A 6,326-nucleotide genomic window follows, 5' to 3' on the forward strand; every position below is an offset into this window, starting at 1 on the left:
CACTTAAACTCTGGTGAGTTGAAGAGGGTGAGTTTAAATGAGGACAGAGATGCCAGAATGGAGGTGCCAAGACACGAAACTGGGTGGTTCCAAAAACTTTGGCGCCGCAGTTATACATTACATTTGTACTTCGATCCAAATTATGTGCAAAATCTGGGAACTCTTCATAGGCAATCGGACGCGTTTCGTATGATTTGTCGGATTGGCCAATATTCAAATATGTTAAAAATGTCCCCCCCAATATATTGCTATAAAATAATTTCTATGTAAATAAACACAACAATTTGCTAAACCTTGGTCACAATATCTGGACTTGTCTTCATATAAATCAACGCATAGATTTCTGTTCATATGATTGTGGTTATGGTTGTACTTTATTAATCCCTAATCTCTGCCATTATATACAATGAAACAAGAGAAGGTAAAAAAAAGTAAAAACAGAGCAATGTAATACAATACACTATTAGACATTATTGTAAAAAAAAAAGTCCATCCCACGTGTTAGTGAAATTTTTTAAAGATTTTACGCAGGAAATTCGTTTTCAAATTTAGATTTATTTTTTCTGGGTTGGGACCCCCAGACCCCCTAGAAGATTTGCCCCCCCCCCCAATGTTGACTCCATGGCTACGGCCTTGCTATTAACAACAGGTCAGGCAGCCCCCTCCTCCCGCTCCAGACGGCCGTTCGACCGCTGGGTTGTGTAATAAACACTTTCTTTTCAGATTTTACACGGAGTGGCGGATGCATGCAAACATTGCATCTCTTTGTGTATTTCGTGACACAATGGGTTAAGGCGTGACGTCACAGGCAACGCCCCTTTGAGGATGTACGACGCGACGTCACGCTAGGCGTGTCATTCGAAGCGGCCAATCAGAGACGGCCACCGCGCGTGTTTACATCACCACCCCCCCGCCCTGACGGCCACGTGTAACTTCTGGGGTTCTCAGGGTTCCCGGAAACATTGACGCACGTGGTGGGCGGGAAGTACATATACCTTTGTAGGACCGTCCATAAATGACGTCACGCACCTGGGGGGGGGGGTCAGACATTTGTGACGATGTGTGATTATGGGGGGGGGGGGGGGGTGAGAAATGTGACGTCACATCAAAATGCGCAACTTTAAATAAATATAGACAACACGTTCTACTTAATTAAATATACTTTTTAATAAAGGTTTTCTCCTACAACATCAGAGTGCAGCGCCACATTAAATACGCACTACAATGACAATAGTTTAAAGCGATTTGAAGCATGTTTTCTTTGGGGGGGGGGCAGAGCTTTGTGACGTCATATTTTTTGGGGGGCTGACTTTTTGTGACGCCGTGTGACGAAGTGGGGGGGGGGGAGGGGGGTAAAAAATCTTCCAAAATCGCGTGACGTCATTTATGGACGGCCCCATAGTAATGTGGAATTTCCACCACTTGCTCAGTGTCTCCCAAGTACAGCACCGTACTACCCAATCGTTCGTCTGAGCGAACATCATCTGACTTTTTAGTTTGAGAACTTACACGAGGAAGTGCCTTCTACGAGGGGCTCTTTAGAGCTTCCTCGAGCAGAGGTCGTTCCGCCAGCAGTGACGGGGGCGAGCAATTGCAGGGCTGCGCCTTCATCATGCTCTTCACCTGTACCTTTACAATACCGTCCATCATACTCTTTACCCAGTGAGTCCGCGCACATCATGTCGCAATATATTGTGACAATTCCACGGCACAGGCCTCCAGGCTGAAAGTAAATCCATATTGTGACAATTCCACGGCACAGGCCTCCAGGCTGAAAGTAAATCCATATTTCTGACGACGGCGGCGGCGGCGGCGGCTAATAGACGAACCAAATGAAATCACGAACCCCCAAAAATGGCACTCGAATAATAATAATGATGGCGACTCTTTGGTTCGGGGCCGTTCATAAATGACGTCACGCGATTTTTGACCTCCCCCCCTCGTCACACGGCGTCACAAAAAGTAAGACCCCCACTCAAATATGACGTCACAAAGCTCTGCTCCCCCCCCCAAAAAAAAATATTAAGCATGCCTCAAATCGCTTTGAACTATTGTCATTGTAGTGCGTATTTAATGTGGCGCTGCACTCTGATGTTGTAGGAGAAAACATTTATTAAAAAGTCTATTTAATCAAGTAGAACGTGTCGTCTATATTTATTTAAAGTTGCGCATTTTGATGTGACGTCACATTTCTCACTCCCCCCCCCCTCGTCACACATCGTCACAAATGTCTGACCGCCCCCCCCCAGGTGCGTGACGTCATTTATGGACGGCCCCTTACATGTCAGCATTCGGGTGATTTCCTGTGGATGATTATTGTCGCGTGATGATGGCACACAAGCGATGCGGTTCCGGAGTTAAATGTCAATCAATTACCATGGCCTGCTGCTGGTCACGACGAGGGGGCTTCACGGGTGAAGAGTTGGTGAAGTTTCGCTGTTTCCCCTCCGTTAAAGGAGTGCAGACTACAGCGGCTTTGCGATGTGGTTCTTTCTTTCTTTTTTACCTACGTGACTTTACCGCAAAAACCAAAGGGTAATGGGACCCCTTGCAGTCACGAAAACTTAAAATCTAGAATTACAGCGGCTTTGCTATGTGGTCCACAGTTTGGGTTGGTTACACACCCACAGTATTGTAAATGGTCCATTTACAATACATGCGGTAAATGGACGTCAATAATTTGATATCGATATGAAATGGAAGTTTTAAAACGAGGATATGTTAAAGAATAGCAAATATTAAATTTCGATTTAAAGCTTTCGTGACTATAAAAATTCATCTTCTTGGTTATTTCGGTAAAGTCACGTAGAAGGGAAACAATAAAATAATAAAAATAAAACATAATAAAATACAATTCTCACGACGCTGTCTTTCCGACAGCCCTGTTCTTCACCTGAGGACGGCTGCTTGCGTTGTGGCCGAAACGTCGTGAGAATTGTATTTTATTATGTTTTATTTTTATTATTTTATTAATTCCCTTCTACGTGACTTTACTGAAAGAACCAAGAAGAATAGCAATTATTTTTTATTTTTGGTCTCTATTCGGATGGCGTAATGTGCAGTGGACACCTACGATGATGACGATGGCATTCGGGAAGTGTTTGTCAATAGACAGATGATTATACTGGGAGTTAGAAGATGTTACAAGTTGTGTCAATACCGGTGGGAGAGATGTGGAGGCTTTGAAATAAAACTAGTTGACTACTTTGCACTAATTATTTTAGCAGTGTACACATTATATAAATATGGATCCGCTTGTAATTTTAAAAGTGTATTTACTTTATCCAGTAAAACTTTACTGCTGAGTCTTAAGATTCCTCTTCTGAGAGATTGCACACGTTTGCATCAGTCGGTTTATTAAACTAGTGTACTGTACTGCGAATACACAAACACGTGTCGAACACGTGGCGCATTTCACATCACCGACTCGCGCGCTGCGTTATCATCCCGGATGTCCCGAGTTCGATTCTCGGTCACGGCCAAGGAGCCGTCCATGAATGACGTCACGCACGGGGGGAGAAGGGGGGGGGTGAGAAATGTGACGTCACATTGAAATGCGCAACTTGAAATAAATATAGACAACACGTTCTACTTAATTAAATAGACTTTTTAATAAATGTTTTCTCCTACAACATCAGAGTGCAGCGCCACATTAAATACGCACTACAATGACAATAGTTTAAAGCGATTTGAAGCATGTTTTATTTTTGGGGGAGGGGGCAGAGCTTTGTGATGTCATATTTGAGGGGGGGTCTGACTTTTTGTGACGCCGTGTGACGAAGGGGGGGGGGTCAAAATCGTCAAAAATCGCGTGACGTCATTTATGGACGGCCCCAAACATCAGAGTCGCGTGACATCTGAACCGGTCCTGCCCTCCCAATATCAATACCCGCCATTCGCCACTAAGTGGGGGCCTGTACCAGGGTAGGTGCGCTTTTGAGGCCACGCGAAGTGTCGAAGGCTCCGCTGCCACAGGTCACGGGACAGACCCAGCAGGTGCCGTGGGTTGACCGAGTGAGGTGACTGGCAGATGCATCAGCTGCGTCGCCTGCTGTGCCAACTCCCACCCTCTCACGAACGCCTGGCACTGACCGGCGTGGTGAAGTATGGTCAAACAGCCACAATGACCGGCAAAGGGGGCTGGTATTTATTTGATGCCAATTCGGGCTGAACATTATTGGCTGCCAAATTCAGATAACAGGAAGAATTAACCATATTTCGCGATCCACTACTGGATACAAATTAAAAAAACTTCACAATCTCACCAAATGTAACAGTTAAGAATATAAGAACAAGTTTTACCCTTTCTGGCAATAAAGCAGTTGTGTTAAGATGTTAAAACGCCAAACAGAAACCTTTTACATGGAATCATGTCTCCATTAACCACATTTACTTGTGAACATGCAAAAAAAATCATGCTCTGATACTACACAGCATTGTGTTTGAAACTGATTGGTCCACACCAGAGACAGCTTTCTTTAGAGCCTCGTCTCAAGCAGCGTCAGACCAGAGGTCAACGCCAAAAGGCGAACAGCACAAAGACAAAGATCCCCCGTGTAGCCTTAGCAGACTGTAGGGGCAAGTGCTGTTAGCGAGCACCTATGAAGGCCGGCACGGCACACAAGGGGGTGGGTGATCAACACCACGCCTGGCCGCCTTTGTCTCCCCAGTGGCGATGTTTATACATCGCACCAGGTACTCATTTGAGGCTGAGCCGACCTAGGGGAGGCCCAGGACCGGTTCAGATCATCGTCACTGGGTGTTACATCAACGGGAGTGGGGAGAAAACAGCGAGTGCGCGTTCACGCGTGTCAGTACGGCGCCCCCAGCGCCCACCAACATCAACGGGGCGAACCCCACCGTAAATACCCGAGGCGAGACGCACACCACACACACACACACCACCACTCCCACCACCACCAAACCACACACACACCACCACACCACACACAACACACCACCACACGCACCACCACACACACACACAACACACACCCACACAAACACACCACCACACCCACCACCACACACACACACACACAACACACACCACGACACCACACAAACACACCACCACACCCACCACCACACACACACACAACACACACCACGACACCACACACACACCACCACCCACACAACACACACAACACCACCACCACCACACACCACCACCACACACACAAACACACCACGACACCACACACACACAAACACCACACACACAAACACACCACCACTCCCACCACCACCAAACCACACACACACACCACCACACCCACCACCACACACACACACCACCACACACACACACAACACACACCACCACACACAAACACACCACCACCACACCACACCACACACACACAAACACACCACAACCACACCCACCACCACCACACCCCCACACACACAAACACACCACACACACCACCACCACACACACAAACACACCACCACACACAAACACACCACCACACACACACACCACGACATCACACAAACACACCACCACACACACACACAACACACACCACCACACACAAACACACCACCACACCCACCACCACCACACCACACAAACACACCATCACACACACAAACACACCACCACCACACACACCACCACCACACACACACAAACACACCACACACACACTACCACCACACACAAACACACCACCACCACACCACACACACCACCACCACTGACACAAAAACACTACACCACACACACACACAAACACCACCACCACACACACACCACCTCACCACACACACACCATCACCACTGACACAAAAACACCACCACACACACACAAACACCACCACACCACAAACACAAACACCACTACCACACACAAACACCACCACACACACACACAACACCACCACCACACACACCACCACACACACACACACAAACACCACTACACAACACCACCACCACCACACCAACACACACAAACACCACTACACCACACCACACACAAACACCACCAACACACACACACCAACACACACTCACACAACACCACCACCACACACACCACCACACACAAACACCACTACACAACACCACCACCAACACACCAACACACACAAACACCAATACACCACACCACACACAAACACCACCACCACCACCACACACAAACACCACCACCACCAACACACACACACCACCACCACACACACACACCAACACACACACACACCACCACCACGCCTCCCTCCCACCACCAACTTCCCCGTTGAGCAGCAGCAGCAGGAGCGCAGCCAATGGCCTCGCTCGACGTGGCTGGCTGCGCCCTCCCCGCCCCGGG

The sequence above is a fragment of the Lampetra fluviatilis genome, chromosome 54 (assembly GCF_964198595.1).
Source record: "Lampetra fluviatilis chromosome 54, kcLamFluv1.1, whole genome shotgun sequence".
Taxonomy (NCBI): Eukaryota; Metazoa; Chordata; class Hyperoartia; order Petromyzontiformes; family Petromyzontidae; genus Lampetra; species Lampetra fluviatilis.